Source organism: Artemia franciscana, chromosome 19 (assembly GCF_032884065.1).
Source record: "Artemia franciscana chromosome 19, ASM3288406v1, whole genome shotgun sequence".
NCBI classification, from domain to species: Eukaryota; Metazoa; Arthropoda; class Branchiopoda; order Anostraca; family Artemiidae; genus Artemia; species Artemia franciscana.
The window spans coordinates 9,180,611-9,199,386 of record NC_088881.1 but is presented as its reverse complement, the minus strand read 5'-3'; the positions used below and the strand labels follow the sequence as shown (position 1 = coordinate 9,199,386).

Sequence of the window (18,776 nt, the reverse complement as noted above, 5' to 3'; positions counted from 1 at the left end):
GAGTAGCGCCCTCCCCACATCTCTCAAAAATTTTCAGGCCAGGTTTTAACAAAATGTTCCTTTATTTAAAAAATAACATTTATTTAAATATATCAAAAATTACTTAGATTCGGCTTACTTTAAATTTCAAGGAATGGTGATGAGGATATGGGGATAATAAAAAATTCGGATTCAATTTGCTTATAGTTACTGCAAACTTTGCCCTCCACTATATTTTAATAAAAATAAAGTTTCAAAAATTATAAAATAATAATAAATATTAGGTTATTGATTTGAAATTTTGCGCCCCTAAAATTTGTGCACCCGGGGCAGGTGCCCCTTCTATCACCTCCCTAAAACCACCTCTGCCCAAGCCTCACCCCCCCCCCCTCCAATATGATCCAATCAATATTTCCTGGTCACAAATAACTTTCACCATTTATCATTTAGAACACACACACCCAGACAGAAGACCCCCTACGGGAAGCCCTATTCTTATAGACAAACACATAAATGTTTGAAAACTTTGAAATTACACAAATACTTTTAAACCCTAGGCTTTTAGTCAACTTTTAAGGTGTACAATACTTTCAACCAAAATGTTTTCGGGGGGTATGTCGGCATGCATTTAATCCACACGAGGTTAATTTTATGGCTTGCACCTGTAGGTGTGAAGCCTAATTGAGCATTGTACCCCTTGCAACCCCCGACAAAAGTAGCGGGCAGAGCGTGACAAGCTAATCGATCTAATTTGTGGATTGTGACAGGAAATAATGACAGTAGGTTAAACACAGGTGGAGATAAAGACTTTGAAATTAGTTGGGTTGGGGGTTCTCTCTCCTTTATCATTATTATTCTTTTTTTTTTGCTCTGCTGAAACTTTATATATTTTGAAAGTGTGTATTTTATATACAGTAGAGCTTCACTATGCCGTGTTTTTATAAGTACAGAGACCAATGAAAAATCCTACAGACAAGGCAGTATCCAGGGTGAAGTTCAGGGTTTGACCCCCGAATTTTTGTTTGGTTCGTAAAAGTTTAACAAAATGTAAATAAACAAATTTTTGATGTGCTTTAAAACAAAATTGTAAAAAAATACCCCCCCCCCTGAACAAAAATCCTGGATACGCCCTTGCCTACAAACCCAAAAGTTAGAGAAAGGGGTACAAGGTTCCACAGCAGGAGGGTAAGCAGAAGCTTTGGACCCGTCCCCTCTATCGGAAAATGATATTTTTCGGAATTTCTGGGAACTTTTTATTCCAAACCAAAAAATTCCTGCGGCATTGGATATTTGACCAGATAGAATTTTTGCATTATAATTCCCATAGGCCATACAAAATCAGGCTGATCATGTTCGACCAGGCACAGATGATAGGATTTGCTCAAGAGGGGATAAATTTTGAGAAACGTAAATAACAGGCAAACTATGTGAAGTATACAAGTGATTCTGAGCTTCGGGGGGGGGGGGTTAAATCCTAGAAGAAGGTATTTATATATATATTAGATATATATATATATATATATATATATATATATATATATATATATATATATATATATATCTTCCAAGACCATCCTAACACATAGTTGATTGTTAACTATGGTTGCGACACACACATGATTGCAAAGAGCGAACCTCGGCCCTTAATGACGAAATTTTATCGCGTTTTCACAGAAAAAATCCAATTGGCACTAATTAGAAGATTACAATATTACGCGGTGCATGTCTTACGACCGCGTTTATCCAAGGATCATTTAGAGTAGTATTAAATGACCAAATTATTGTCCCAAATCAAAATATGATAAGTAAATCTTTTAAAATAATGTTTGATTTCCGTTAAATCAAACAGTTCGTGATAACGAACTGTAGTAAGGAGCGACCCGGCTCAATAGTAACCGAAACTCTAAAAAACGGAATTTTTATAACAATAGTTACATCAAAAGAATCGCATTTTGATCCTGATTTTAAATATATAAATTTCATCAAATTTAGTCTTTGTCATCAAAAGTTACGAACCTGAGAACATTTGCCCTATTTTGGAAAATAGGGGAAACACCCCCTAAAAGTCATAGAATCTTAACGAAAATCATACCATCGCATTCGGCGTATCAGAGAACCCAATAGCAAAAATTTCAAGATATGTTTTTTCTTCCAAGACCATCCTAACACATAGTTGATTGTTAACTATGGTTGCGACACACACATGATTGCAAAAAGTGAATGTCGGCCCTTAATGACGAACTTTTATCGCGTTTTCACAGAAGAAATCCCAATTGGCACTAATTACAAGATTACAGTATTTATTCATATTAATCGGGATGTTAAATTATAATCAGAAAGCAAGTTTCTGAGAATTCCAAAATAACCTAAAACCCCTCAAACATGACGTCAAATCGAAATTAATAGTAATGCAAAGAAATCACCATCGTCAGAAAACTTGCATGCTAGTTTCGCCACCACCAATTTTGAAAAGCAGGAAAATCACATTTTTGTAAGGGTTTTGCGTTTTCAGTAAAGCGTTAGTTTTTTGAATTCTACAAAAATAGGAAAATGTATACGGTCAGTTTATTTGCGCTAATTTAATAGGTATATATTCCATGGGCCAAGAAACGGAAAACTTTCTTGGTTATAGGTTCCAATTCTGCTCTCTATTTCCCATCTAGAGAAACCTTTTTTGTTGATATATCTGCAAAGAATAGGCACAAACGAAAGAAATTATTTAAGGGAATGAGGACTTTACTTATGCAATCTTAATTGGTGTTTTGTGACTTTTCGAAGTCAGACGAAGCGTTTGATTTTACTTCATATGGGTTCTGCCAAGTTATAAGGAAAATGGCATTTGAACTTGCCTTAGGTATGGACAGCCATGCTTCATAATACAGTTCACAAACTAATTTCGATGAGTCCTGAGCCACATCTTTTTCAGGATTGTTAGAATTCAAAATTGTTGCCACGTTATACGCTATCCGGGATTTTTCAGGAGGGGGTACAAAGGGATTGTTTTCAGGGTGGCAAAAAAACCTTAAAAAAACATAAAAAATTGGTTTATATTCATTTGTGTTACGTTTTTACGAGTCAGACAAGCAATAGCGCCCTATCACCCCTGGATACGGCCTTGGCCAGCATATTTTGAAATTCAACAAGGTTGGAGAGGATTCATAGGCCCTGTCAAAATTATCGCGTGAAAACTGTATTTTGGAACCTGAATTCACATGCCTAAAAAGATAAGCGTGAAATAGCTTTCTAAAAAGAGAGCTCAAACAGAGGGGGGGGGATGTCAGCTTCAAAAATTAATCATATAGACCTGGTGACGCTTTCTATGTGTCACCGGAATGTGCCACACGTGGCGCAAGGTTTACATGCGCGGCACAGAGGTAGGGGAACTATGCCATGGGCGATAAAACGAATGGAAGTCTGATCCCATTTTGTTGGGTTGAATACACAGGTCCGCATAAGGCAGTAAATTTCTTTACATTCAGTTAAAATTTAAAAAAAAACTTTTTTATTTAATTTCAAGAAGCCTAACTTTTTTTTCTTAGAAGCCTTATCAAACCGGAAAAAGAAAGAAAGTTACGGTTGGGGCTATGGTTCAGCTGCAGTATGTCAAAAGGCGGTATGGAACTCATTTTAAATTTGAAAGCAGGGGAGGAAACCAGGTAATTAGGTTTTGGATTTTTCGAATATTGTTGACGAGCTAGAAAGTTTGAGCTAGGGAGGTTTTAACCTGGACTTCAAGATGATATGCGCACAATTTTGATGTAGAAAGTTCAAAATTCTTACTATTTCTAAACGTGACAAAAGGAGATGTAACACAAATAAAAAAATCGAAACATACAATTATTTTTAGACCAAAATGAGGTATAAACAGGTTGTTATATCCCAAAATCCACAGTACCAAAAAGTGATAGCAATTTACAGAAATTTTGGAGGGAGGAGGGCAAGGTCACATTTTTCGATATCTGTGGGGGAGGCAGTTTTGCTGTTTTTTTTCCTCAATTTTTTCAATAAAAATACCAAAAAGCCACCTTTCAATGAAACTACAAAAAAGATATTATCAAAATCTACAGTAACAAACACTCCCCCCCCCATTAACATCACAGGCTCCAGACCGCAGAAGAAGGTATGGCTTCTTCTGAGGGGTGCCGATTTTAGAAATCACGTACACCAAGTGACGCGTTGCAGGTGTGGCGGACGTATACCAAGCGTGGCGGATACTCTGTCAAGTAGGGTTCTGAGATATACACCAGGTGGCGGAAGGTTGGCATTCCCTCGACTTCTTCAAAACAGAAATAGGTTCCATTGAGTAACAGATATAAAAAGCTGAGCCAAAGAATGGCCAGTTTTCTTTATTTAACCTTACGATTCCAGGCTTACTGTTGGCGTGTCTGAATCAAGACTGTATCCACAATTTTTAGGTACTGATGTATTATACCAAACACACTCAAGAAGTGACGTAACTTTCTTTCTTTTTCGGTTTGATAAGGTTTCTAAGAAAAAAAATTAGGCTTCTTGAAATTAAATAAAAAAAAGTCTTTTTTTTTAAATTTTAACTGAAAGTAAAGAAATTTACTGCCTTATGCGGACCTGTGCATTCAACCCAACAAAATGGGGTTAGACTTCCATTCGTTTTATCGCCCATGGCATAGTTCCCCTACCTCTGTGCCGCGCATGTAAACCTTGCGCCACGTGTGGCACATTCCGGTGACACGTAAAAAGCGTTAATCATAATGAAATATACCAAAACTTGATGAAAATATAATACTTTAGTTTATATAATGATATAATCCGGGCTAAATATGTGCACAAGAGGGTGGGTGGGTGGTTAAAGTAACCTAACCTTACCCCCCCCCCCTAAAAGGCAAATATATAGCCAAAGTCCCATGTATTCTGTCATCCGTCATTTGTCTTTGTGGCTATGAAACCGTTTTTCTCGGATCTTGCATTCAGCAACTTCTCGACTGTGTTTGGTATAATACATAAACATAAGTATCGATTTCTGTTGTGGAAGGAGGGTGGTGTACTCATTTTTTTTAATGTATCAAAATTTGTTTGTGTGCATTGTTTTTACGTTTTACAAGTCGGACAAAATTTCGGAAGAGGTTCAAACCCCGTAGCCCTTCTTCCCCTAGGATACAGCCTTGGCCTGAACTTACAATTATGTGGAAAAAAACTGAGAATGGAATGAAAAGCTTGGCGACAACTAACAGGTGTGTCATTTTAGTTCCCATTAATGATCTTTTTTCGAAGAAAAAATTCCAATAAAACACAAGCAGTTATATTAGACTCATAACGACAAAAATATTCATAACGTGAATCACATACGAATGACGATTATACACAGTTGCAACCAATTAGAAGAAAAACTATCAAATACATTCTACTACTTTCCGAACGACTTTTTAATCGCCCATAACTCCCCTCCACACCTTGGGAATTATTAATCTTGTAATTGATATCCACCCAAACAAGTAGAATATAACACAATCCTGGCTCGTATAGACCTAGGCATTTGCCATTGTTTCTTTTCTTTTTTTGAATTTTTACATTCATATTAAGACAAGGGAATTTGTCGTGCTAGGGTGTCAAGTTTGAAGATTTATTGCCCCCTGTTTGATGGACCGTGTTGTACACCGGGTGGGAAATACAAGGGGGTAAGAATTTGGATAAGGTGTATTTTGACAAATATAGGTAATTAATAAAAGGTTAAATGCGTTCCGGGGGAAATTGCAATTTAATTCGTATTTACTTTGAGTTTAATACGACTAACTGTGAATGAAAAACGATTTATTAACTAATATCTTCATACACACAGCAAAAATTATTAAAATATGCATAATTTAATAAGTAATTGATTATTACTATTTAAACATAATTTAATAATTAAGGAGCATTTGCCGCTGTTTTTATTTCTTGCATTTTTACATTCAATTAAGAAAAGGGAATTTGTCGTGCTTAGGTGTCAAGTTTCAAGATTTGTTTGATGGACCATGTAGTCCACCGTGTGGGAAATGCAAGGGGGTAAGAATTTGGATAATGTGCCTTTTGACAAAAATAAGAAATAAATAAAAAGTTAAGAGTGCGTTCCCAGTGGAAATTAAAATTCAATTCGTATTTACTTTGAGTTTATTGCGACTAACGGCGAATTAGGAACGATTTATTAATTAACACCTTCATACCTACTGTAACAATTACTAAAATATGCATAATTTAATGGGTAATTAATAATTACTATTTTTCAAGATTTCAAGATTCAAGATTTTTATTTAAACTTACGTACAACACACACAATATAAGAAAAAGGGTCAAGCCGGAGACACAAGGTCTCCGCCACTTTTTCTTGCTTTTTTTTCCATTCATACTAAGAAAAGGAATTTGTCGTGCTAGGGTGTCAAGTTTTAATATTTATTATCCCTGATTGGACCGTGTAGTTCACTGAGTGGAAAGTTCAAGGGGGTAAGAATTTAGATAAGGTGCATTTTGACAAAATAGGAAATTAATTAAAAGTTAAGTGCGTTCCCAGTGGAAACTGCAATTCAATTCGTATTTACTTTGAGTTTATTGCGACTAACTGCGAATTAGGAACGATTTATTAATTAACACCTTCATACGCACTGTAACAATTATTAAAATATCCATAATTTAATGGGTAATTAATAATTACTATTTAAACATAACTTAATGATTAATGAGCATTTGCCACTATTTTTTTTTCTTGCACTGTTTTTCCATTCATACTAAGAAAGGGAATTGTCATGCTAGGGTGTCAAGTTTTAATATTTGTTATCCCTGATTGATGGACCATGTAGTTCACTGGGTGGAAAATTCAAGGGGGTAAGAATTTAGATAAGGTGCATTTTGACAATCTAGGAAGTTAATAAAAAGTTAAGTGCGTTCCCGGTGGAAATTGCAATTCAATTCGTAGATACTTTGAGTTTAATACGACTAACTGTGAATGAAAAACGGTTTATTAATTAACACCTTCATACGCACTGTAATAATTATTAAAATATGCATAATTTAATGAGTAATTAATAATTACTATTTAAACATAATTTAATAATTAAGGAACATTTGCCATTTTTTATTTCTTGCATTTTTTTACATTAATATTAAGACAAGGGAATTTGTCGTGCTAGGGTGTCGAGTTATAATATTTATTATCCCTGATTGAAGGAGCGTTTGAATTTTCCAGGTGGAAAATTCAAGGGGGCAAAGGTGCCTTTTGACAAAAATGGGAAAAGAATAGAAAAGTTAAGAGCGCGTTCTCGGTGGAAATTGCAATTCAATTGGTATTTACTTTCAGTTTATTGCGAAAAACCTGCAAATTAGGAATGGTTTATTGATTAACGCCTTCATACACACTATGATAATTACTAAAATATGCATAATTTAATGAGTAATGAGTAAAACATGACAGATTCCTTTGTCATTGCCTCCAGTTTTCCCAATTTATTGACGATTATGCAGAAGTTAAATTAGAATTCAATCGTTAAATTTCACCTGGAAATCTTAATTTTTATTAAATATTATGAACTTTCTGTTGAACCTGGAATGCACCCAGATTTTCTTATTAGCAGCAAGTGATCATAGTAGGAATGAACTGACAAAAAATTACGACACAAATCATATAATGAGGAGTTTACCTGCCGAATTAAACAAAGACCCAGAAATACACAAAACAAAACGGTAAGAAAAAAAGTAATGTATTTGACTACACTGTGCAATTCAACCAGCCTGTGGAAAGTCGAAATTAGTTATTTTCTAATTTTCTAATATTCTAAAATTTTCTTTAAATTTAAATTTGTTATCAAACATTTAAATATCAAGTACTTTTGCTTTGTAAAAAATAAGCTATAGCATTTGCTGTAAAATATTTTTCTCTTTATTCGCACTTCAGCCGCCATAAATGTAGACTGACATCACCTCCCTGCTCGTCAGCAGCTTTTGTCGTCCGGCCACCAAGTTTGTAAGGTCCAAAGACACTCAAAAATAATGGGCATAGACATTTGGCCCTTACAAATGAAGTCTGGCTATTGTGCTCTTTAAGGAGTTGAGACTTTTAAGACGGCCGCGGACTACTGTTTCAATTTCCTAAATACCACCAGGCAACCCCGTATCCCCATTAGGTTTCCTTGTTCCAAGATATTCATTTTAATCCAAACTACTGAAAGGCCCAAAAAGTATGCTTCCAGGTTCGACATGATGTGTACAGCCCGAAGAAGCAAGGACATCAAATTAAGCACGTAGCCGATTCAGATAAGAAGTTTCATAGATATATTTTAGTTAAAATGTGCACTTGTTAATATGCCTCGGTGAGATCATAGTAGTACAAATTTCTGGTCTTTATAATTACAGGGTCCTGAGGATCGAATATACTCTAACCCTCAAGTCAAATCTACAGACGCGGTGCATGTCTTACGACCGTGTTTATCCAAGGATCATTTAGAGTAGTATTAAATAACCAAATTATTGTCCCAAATCAAAATATGATAATTAAGTCTTTTAAAATAATGTTTGATTTCCGTTCAATTTGTTTTCAAGGATGAGTTATGCATTGCTAAAGCCAAAATCAACAATCTTCAGATGACTGCGCCGTAGTGGCATCAATGGGAGGGAGATCACGAGCCATAATCAGGCCCCGCAATTATTCGATCCAGACCTGATCTCGTGTTATTCATAAACATATCTTTAATAAATTTACATAGCAGGATTCTAAGGTACTATACTAATCCCCGGCATTGTTAAAATGAAATTAAGATCAAGGATGCGTGTTTTTTTAAGGGTAATTTTATCTAATAAATGGTACTAGAATATCATGAAAGAGCTCATTCGAACGGAAATGAAAAGTTCTAGTGCGCTTTTTCAGTGACCAAGAAGATTGAAAAGTAACTAGGCTCCCTTCCTTGTCCCTTCTCCCCTTAAGTCATCTAATCAAATTTTAAGATAGCCGTTTTGTGTCTCTAGAAGACAGAACCGCGGGTAGAAAATGCACGTAGTTAGAATACATGGAAATTTTTTGGGGAAATTATTAGCTTCAAGAAAATATTATCAAAGAGTGAAGATCTCAAATTTGAGAGTTAGTATAACATCTAGGCTAGTAAAAAGGGTGAAGACATACGAGTCACTTAGTACAGTAAAGTTACTTACTACAGACAAAAGAGAAGAAAAAAATGTAGAATGCAAAAATAAAATAGACTAATAATTTCTAAGAAGCCAAAAGAAGCGAGGGCCACACAGTTCCACCTCGCTTAGAACGCGCCATCGGGCATAAGAGATTTCTAAAAGTGGGCATCCCTGGGTGTCCGTATTAATTAGAGATAAATATGCAAAATACCAAAAACGTTATTTATAACTAACTCTCTTCCCCAATTGCTTAATGGGCTAAATTACAACTTGCTTTCGTACAATTACATTAACTAAAAACTTAAAACAACGCATTCAGGATACATTGACATCATTTGAAGATATTATTGATGGCACTAGTGTCTGTAAACCCTCGATTTAGCCCGTTTGTCAATTTGGCAGTGCAAGGAATTGCCTAATCTTGGTAATTCCTTTCTAATGACGCATTCACAATGTATTAACATCATTAGAAGGCAACTTAGATGGCACTGGTGGCCGTAAAACCTAGACTTGGCCAGTTTTTCAATTTGTCATTGCAAGGAATTGCCTGATCTTTGCAATTCCTCTCTAATAGCGCGTTCAGAATATATTGACATAATTATGAAACAAGAGGTCAATAGGAGGAGGTAATAGTCTTTCCCAGACCTTTTAGGCTCCCCCAACGTTCATGGAATCCAGGAGAGGGCCGAGGTAAACTTGGTATGATATACATGGCAATAGGCATACAGAAATTTGTTTTTGAGGGGACGACGTCTGGAAATCTTTCCAGGGCAAGAATGGGTCAATTTTCTCGAAAGGTCCAACCAGTGTTACCTCTAAACGTGCATTATACAACTCTAGTTTTTATATTTTATAGGGAGTTGTTCCAATTAATCTCGTTCGGAGCACCCCATTCTTCAATTTCTATAAAGTCACGAAACAGGAGGTCAATAGAAGGGAGAAACAATAGATTTTACCCGGGGTGGGGTCTAACCAAGGCCATATTAAGGGAAAAAGGAAATTACTGGGTCTCCCCAATTTTCGCCCGACTCGTAAAAACGAAACAAAAATGCATATAAAAAAATTTTGATGCGTTTTAATTTTTTCATGCCCCCCCCCTATAAAAGTAACCCCCAGAACAAAAATGCTGGATGCTCCCTTGAGTCTAACGAAGTTGGTGCACTTTTGGTCTACATTTTTCGATGGGTCTTAAAGACCAATCTCGGGGTAAAATTCTCTCTTCCTTGCATGCAGATATGGCATACACATAGGGTAATTACATAACCTCTGAATAACAAAACCTCCTATCGATACAACATAGTAGAAAAGCACCAGTTTGCACCCCTACAAATTGGACTTCCCATAGTAACAAAAAATTACCCCAAAACCCACTAAAAATGGTGTTGAAACTCTAAGTACACCGTTAAAACCGCCTTGGTCAAAAACCCTTTAATGTAAACTTGCAGTCTCTTGACTTAAGCAACAATGAAAATCGATTGGCTTGAAAAAGAAGGAAAGTGGCAGCCAAGAAATTCTGCATCGGAGGCCTCTTTTTTCGATTTTTTTTTTTCTCCGCAGCTAGCTGGGCACTGGAGCATCATAGAGGGCTGTTTAAGGGCTCAATTTGAAGGAAATTACTACATCTAATGCCTTCTGCAATTAACAAAAAGCAATATTTAAAATAAAATAAATTCTAAACGGAAAACTGCAGTTTCGTACACAAGATGATGAATGACGACATAACCGTCATTATAGTAGGTTATAATATAACCATAAATGACGTAAAGAGTGAAACCTATATTATGATTATAATGACATAAGCACCGTCAGTATATAACCATAGGTGTTAAATGGAAAAAATCGAAAAAAATAGGAAAAGGTAAAAACAAATTTAGACTATATTTTACACGTATGTGGCTGTTACTCTAAGATATTAGTTATAAGATTATTATAAGATGTTGCAGAATGATTCAATTGAAATAATAAAAAATAGCCTTACTTCAAAATTTCTTAAAAAATTATATAAAATGCAAAACTGTTTATACTGTTCAATATGTAAATATTACTGCTGCTACTAGTACTAGCGTTATTACCGTTTATACTACTACTTTCCTACAACTAGTGCTACTAGTACTACTATTACTACTATTGTGACTACTATTACAACTATGTGTAAGGGTATGAAGATGAAAACTTAAGGGCGTACTGAGGAGGGATGTTGAACTGAATCACAACAGGCCTTCTCTGTGCAGGTTGTTGAAAGGCATAACAGCAATGTCTTAGGAACAGTTTATTTGTGAAGTTGAAACTTAGATGGCTTGTTAGGAGCGATGTTGAACTAACCAAAGACAACATTTGCATCCTAATATTACTACTTCTTCCACTACTATTACTACTTGTACTATTAATACTGCTACTAAAACTGGGGAATGTTGAAACAGTACTGAACTAAATCAATCAAACTATGCAAATACAGGTTGTCAAAAGGATTCATCAACAATGCTTCAGGAATGGTTTAATTATTAATTTGAAACTTTCAGTGTGTTGAGGAGGCTGTTGAAGAAAACCAAAGGTGCTATGGGCATGCTGCTTCTAATTCTACTAAAGCTATTTCTACTATACAGGCTAAGGATATTCAGCTGAAGCTTTCAAGGAATATTTAGTTCAATGTTTAACTGAATCAACACAAATCATGAGCATGTACATTGTCAAAAGGGTGACAGCAACATCTCCGGAACGGCTTACATTATCAAGTTGAATCTGTCAGGGTAAGCTGTAGCGGATTTTGAACTATCCAGAGGATACTATGTTTATACTATCAATACTATTACTACGATTGATATAACTAATGACGCTAAGGTTGTTCAAGTGAAACTTTTCGGAACTTTTAGGGGGAGTTGCAATTAGAACAAAACGGAGAAAAAACTATATGCATGCAGGTTTTCATCGGGCATATATGCAATATCAAGGGGAGCACAGCGTTATCATAGATAACAATATCATATAAATCTTTATAGGATCTCTTTCAATTGAAAATTAGAAGTTCTAGTGCCCTTTGTAAGAGTCAAAAGTGATTGGAGGGCAAGCAGCCCTCTTCCCGAGCACATTATTCTCCAAAAAAAATCCAATTAAGATTCTGAGATAGCCATCTCAAAGTAGATGACGTGGCGCATATGCGGACAATAGTGTACATAGTATCGTATTTGTGTTATTACGCTTGGAAATGAAAAGAAAAGCAGAAGGAAGATTATAATGTGATAGATAGTGTGGAAACAGAATGGAAAAGGGTAAGGATTATGAAGTGTAACAAAATTGAATGTGTTTGGTGTAAAATACAACGAAATATTGTTGAATCTTGGTGTGTAGGGATTTTAATAAGAATAAAATATCAAAATTAAAAAATAATTATTAATGTTAGATTATTTATCTAAATGTACTTAAGTGTTATAGCGACCAATTTATTGTTCTTGATCTGATTAAAACCGGTTTCTCTGTCTGCATTCGGGGATGATAGTATAGTCGAAGTGAGATAAACTACTATGCAGGCACATTTTAATTAAATATTTAATGCATAGAATTGGTTAGGTTAGGTATTTCAATAATGAGTTCTTGGAGGCCTGTTTTCCATAATTCTTTGTTGTAGTTTCTATAATTTTGTTACGAAAGTATTATATTTGCATTATATTTTGGTACATTTCGACTAACCAAAATTCACTTCTCGGGTATGGTCGCTATAACGTGTAAGTACCATTTAAAACTTTATGCCCTTAAGATTCAAAACCACCTCTGGGGCAGGGGAAACTTTTTTGCCTCCCCACCTAGATTTAAAAAAAATATGTTTTGGGGTGTTTTAATTGAAACACAAATAATGCTTTCCAATACTTGTCTGTTAAACAAAGCACACTCAAGAATTACGCTGTGTAAGATTTGACAAAACCTTTTTGCTTCTCTGAAATTGGTTATGATTTGCTTGTTTTGAGTGAGAAAACTACGATGTATATATATTTTATTGAATATTTAATATCTAGAGGTGGTCAGGGGTTAGGTATTTAATACAATTCATTCTGCGCGGCCTGCTTTCCATAATTCTTTGGCGTAGTTTCCATAATTTTACTTCTACAGCATTATATTATGACCATGTTTTGGTATATTTCGTTAGGATTAACCTAACTTCACTTCTTGGGTATGTTTTGTTTAACAGACAAGTACCATTAGGGTACTTGTATATCATTCAGAACACACTCAATAAGTGAAGATAAGTTCTTTCGTGAAACAAACTACGATGCAGGTACATTTTAATTGAATATTTTATATATAGAGGTGGTTAGGTTAAATATAATTGCCTCTTTTTTGGTCTTTGGCAAACCCAAATCTTCATTTCCAAATCCATTTTCAGACACTATCTTCTATCACTATGCGTAACAAACCAAATTTAGTTCTGTCTTTTTTGGCTATGAAACCGGATTTCCGCATAGTAGTTTGTTTCCCGAAAGAACCTAACTTCACTTATTGAGTGTGTTCTGAATAATATACAAGCACCTTAATTAGTAGCATAAGCTACGAATATTCCCTGCTTTTCATGTAACGGTGTCCGTGTTGCATCACTTTTTTCATCTTCTAAAATCCACGTAGCTATACGCAAGGCTGTAAATTGATCCTGAGCCCAATCTGAGAAGGCAAAGACGGTTCAGCAGCAGGGCCGTAACCAGGGGGAAGGTACTCGGGCTAACCCCTCACCCCTAACCCTAAAAACTTTCCCCAGCTCGTACAAACTACCAAGACAATTTTTAGTTGTGTTTTGTAAAGCTTTTTTGCCCCCCTCCCGGACAAAATCCTGGATATGGTGTTGGGTAGGAGACCCGTCGGTTATTTGAATTTCCATTAATTGGAAATTCAAGGAATTTCTGGGCGATCGGGCCCAGGAGTGTTCTAAAAACGATCGTAGTCTTCCTGGTGGAGGGTCATTCTAACTTCGTGGCAATCGATGAAGTAAAGAAGCAATGATTTTGAAAATAATCGGAGGCATTTATGAGGCAAAAGAGGCGCTGTCGAGGAGCAACAATATTTTGTACACTTGCGAAAGGTACAAGCGCCCTCTCCCTCCTAATGGTCCGCTACAAAGTTCTAAATAATATATTCCTACATTTTTATCATCTCATGGCGCGTCGCATAAAGGGGTAGCTCCATTTTTGACCAGACAAAATCCATTTTCGCCCGAGTTATTACAATAGAGTTATGGATAAAATCATTCTTTTAACAATTTAATAACGGGGATAATAATAAAAGGAAACATGTTATTCTTATTAACAGAAGCCTTTTTTTCATATTAATAGGCAAAATGATACTTGTATTCCCTACGCCCTACCCCTCAAGTTGTTGATTCATCAACGCACTGAAGAGCTGATTTTGTTGTTAGTTTCTTTCAGCTTAGCGTGAGACAAGATAAAGAGAAGTGACAGAATGGTTGAAAAATAAATAATTTGGGCAATATATTTGCACATTAGTATGCATTTTACTACATAGTATGCAGAATAACTGTACCTAACACATTAGGTATGCAGACCTGCTATACTTTACCCTACCCCCGCCCCTAATATGCAAGTATAGCCTATATCTGAAAATTGTTTGTAAGTATTATATTTTTATAGTACTTAGGTTAGGATTGAGCGTCAGAAAAACATATTAGAAGAATAATAGGCACATTATTGTATAATCATTACTTGTACAATCATACAAGTACCGGTAAAATTTTCATTCTTTTCATTTAGAATTTTTTTATTTATCCTTTTAACTTCTGATTAAAAGTCTTAGAAACGACACTAGCACTTTCATCACATTTGATAGCTGAAGGAATGATTGTAAAAACTAGGAGGGGTATGGTTCGATTGGAAATTACAAGTTCTGGTGTTCTTTTTAAAATGCTGAATATGATTAGGTGGGTAACCCCCCCCCCCTTCTTCGTTTCTTTTTTTATACTTATTCCCATAAAACCCCTTGATATATTCAATTTTTTTCTAGGATTTTGTTCAGAATAGTCGAAAGATCCAATAAGTATACTTCCAGGGATGGTATGAACCCAGCCGTCCACGGGGCAGGGCTGAAAAATATCAATTGTTTCCAGACAGAATTTATTGTTAAAAGGAGGGGCATGCTCGTTCTTAGGCGTCTGATGGCCATGAAAGTTTAAATGATCGTTCCCTGGGCCTGGGAAATCATGTGGCCATGCTCATTAACTAGCAAATTGTTTTTCATTCTGTTAATTAATGCATATGGCTCTTCTTTTAAATATATTGATATGCTTGACAGCTTTTTTTATCATTTGTTTTTAGTAAAGCACTAAATACCAGACCCTGATGCGCAATCCGCCCGCTCTGTCTTGAAAGCAGCAAATTTTGAGACATAAACCATGTGTATAAATGCGGGATGTTGAAGAAAACGGTGGCCAAAGTACTCGACTTACGGCCTTTAGTTTCATCACATTCAGCACTTTCATCACAGCAACACTTTCTTCCATCCTCTTTCAAAACTAAACACGGAATTTCTTGATTGTACTTGGTTGCGGGAAAATTCGTGCTCCTGAACATTATTCGATGCTTTAAACTTGCAGAATAATCATAAAAACTTTTTCCCATCTTGACCCTTTCCAAAATATCACGTTCCTATATGTGACTTAATTTGTACCTATGACACGGACTTGCGACGTGCCAAAGCAAATTTGCCGCAGGGGTATTATCAAAGTCTTAGAAACTTACCGATAAAAAAAAGACCTAATCCAACTCGGGGCTAATTAAGCAGTTCTTGAAACGCTTCTTTGCAATCGTCCCACCAAATTGACACGAACACTGGACGTGAGATTTCCAAAATTCCGAGACACGGACCAAGTTGTTTAAAGCTCCAGGATTTCCAAGTTGTCACGAACCATTTGGATTGGCCCGCCTTCTCCATTCCTCTCTTCTGATTGGTTGAATTCAAGACAGGAGCTTTTAATTCGGGATGCAAAAAATTCCTTTGTCGACCAATCAAAATGCAGCATTTATTGCTCCAATATATTGAAGTTTTTTGTCAATTGCTTGAATACTTTTTGTTCATTCATTAGGGAAGTTACAACATCCATGGATTATTTATCGCAGCATTGGGCTGTTGAAAGAGTGTAGAATTTGATCCCAGGTTATATTCAATTGCCAATCCCGTATAGTTGAAATCGGATGGGGAACCGGAAGTACAAACACGTGTATGACACTCAGCAGTCTCCTGCCTATAAAGGGCGGAGGGGGTCTTCGAGCGTAAACCCTTCAAAAATATTGAAATGTCCATTATATTTTATTCTAAATTGATTAAGGGGGTGCAAAGTCTCAGCCACATGATGAATATTTTAGTACGCCACATGTGCCACATAGTTCCACAACTTTTCGCAGTTTCAGTTGCGCTTGGCACGTGTCGCTTGCTGTACATGATTTCAGAAAGTGGGTACTCCCATGATGATGATTTTTATTAAGTGATTAAACCTTTACAAGTATTTCACTGCTAAATGTCTATAAACTAACACTACAAAGAAAGAAAAACTAGAATAAATGAAACTAATAAATGCTGCAATCAAAGGCAACAATCAGGTATAAATATCAAATACTAACATCAAACCAGTCTTCTAGTTGAATTAAAAAATTTTCTCAAACATTTCCTTAATCCTTTATCAGAAATTACTGAGCTAGGGCAAAATGGGAAATTAATTCCTAAAGAATGGAGGGTAAAATTCTAGTTAATTGACTTCTTGCTATCTCAGAAATGGTTTAGGTTAGGAAAATGAAACTTTCAGGGATGAATCAACAGACTAAAGTATGTCCCGGGTAGGTAAGTACACACCTCCAATCCTTCTCCCTCAAGAGGGCCCTGAAATTTGCCTACATGACAGGTCTATAGGCCTACCTATTGAAATTTTGACAAAACAACATTTTACCTTAATTTTCAGTTACCTGTTGCTTTTTCTCCGCCTTTAGTTCTGAAAATGCAATTCCTGTTATTGAGTAGAATTTTAAGCCATATCAATGTTTTTTTTCCAAAATTAGGAAATGTATTTGCATATCTTTAAAACCTTACAAAATAGAATTGAGCAAAGTTATGAAGCTGAAAACAATTTTGTTGTACTTCAATTAAGCAGAAGATCTATTTTGCAAGGTTTCACTTTTATAACACACATATTTTTAAAGGTCATCAAAGGTCAGGGCCCTCTAGAGGGAGAAGGAGTGGAGGTAGTTGCTTCAAAATACCTTCCCAGGACATACTTTAGTCTGTAGATTCATCCCTGAAAGTTTCATTTTCCTAACCTAAACCCTTTCTGAGATAGCAAGAAGCCAATTAACTAGAATTTTACCGAATGGAGTTCTAGTTCCATAGCGTTGTAAGAAATAAACCTGACAAGTAAACAGGAAGTGGTGACAAGTTTCACTTTCACCATAAATGCACTCTCCGTTTCTAACTTTTCCAATTTTAGGTACGACTTACCAATTTTCTTTTGTTTTCGAAGCTTTACCGAGGAGTCACTCTCACTCAGAAATCATGTACACCAAGTAGTTTAGTCCAGGCGTGGTGGGAGTGTGCGTTTTTGGAATTTTACCAATAGTGGCAGAATAGTGCAGCACATGTGGCGTTTCGAGATGTACACCAGGAAGCGACTTCTCGGTTTCTACACTCTCCCCAATATAATCTTGCGAGCATGTCGGACAGAAAGTCAGCAATCTATGGACTATTGATCCCTTGCTCTTTACGCCAAAGTTTGGCTTTTTATCCCAATTCTTTAAGAACAACTCCTCAAACACAAGGGTTGGTTAATCAGAACAATAAGAAGCTTTTTATAAAAGTAATACAAAACTTTAGCATGAAGAGTGAAATTTGAATTTTTTTTTAATTGCTGATAAGACCCAGGAATTATAAAACAGTGATACATTATTTCACAGCATAAAAATTTAGTTGAATACAAAACTTTATTGATAGAAACCAGTTTCAAACAAATTTCTTACCTGTGACTTAGCCCCTTTAGGAGCAGCACTGTGAACATACTGCCCCTTTTTCTCCCACACTCTACCTTTCTGGAAAAATGTGATTTTGGAAAAATGCAGCACACGTGGCGTTTCGAGATGTACACTTAGCAATACCGTACAGTTAAAATCGGATGGGGAACCGGAAGTATAAACACGTGTATGACAGTCGGCAGTCTTGTACCTATAAAGGATGGAGTGGATCTTCAAACGTATACCCTTCAAAAATCTTGGGATGTTCACTATATTTTATTGTAAATTAATCAAGAGGGTGCCAAGCTTCAGCCACATGATGAATATTTTAGTACGCCATGTGTGCCACATGGTTCCGTAACTTTTCGCAGTTTCAACTACGCTTGGCACGCGCCCCTTGCTGTACATGATTTCAGAAAGTGGGTACCCCCATGCTTTCAATACGACTTCTTTTCTTCGAAGCTGTACCAAGGAGTCACTCTCACTCAGAAATCCAGTACATCAGGTAGTGCAGTCCAAGCGTGGTGGGAGTGTGCCAACCGTTCTAGGAATTGTACCAAGCGTGGCAGAACAGTACGGCACACGTGGCGTTTCGAGGTATACACCAGGTGGCGACCCCCCAGTTTGTACACTCTCCCCAACATAATCTAGCTAGCATGTCGTATAGACAGTCAACAGTCTATGAATTAT

The 18,776-nt window shown here is 36.1% G+C and overlaps 1 protein-coding gene across 6 annotated transcripts in view; it reads right to left on the bottom strand.

Annotated features, from left to right (window-relative positions):
- The window catches only part of LOC136039263 (single-minded homolog 1-like), a 116,054-nt gene that overhangs the window by 73,033 nt on the left and 24,245 nt on the right, over window positions 1-18,776 (bottom strand). For 2 of the 6 annotated variants that reach the window (XM_065722836.1, XM_065722834.1), the window contains exon 3: window positions 18,096-18,297. The exons of 1 other annotated variant lie outside the window; for it this stretch is intronic. The gene's annotated coding sequence lies outside the window, so the exon portion shown is untranslated. Of the gene's footprint in view, window positions 1-15,430; window positions 15,507-15,541; window positions 15,631-15,833; window positions 15,980-18,095; window positions 18,298-18,776 lie in introns of those variants that run through there. 3 more of the 6 variants (XM_065722837.1, XM_065722838.1, XM_065722839.1) reach the window with 3 other exon arrangements.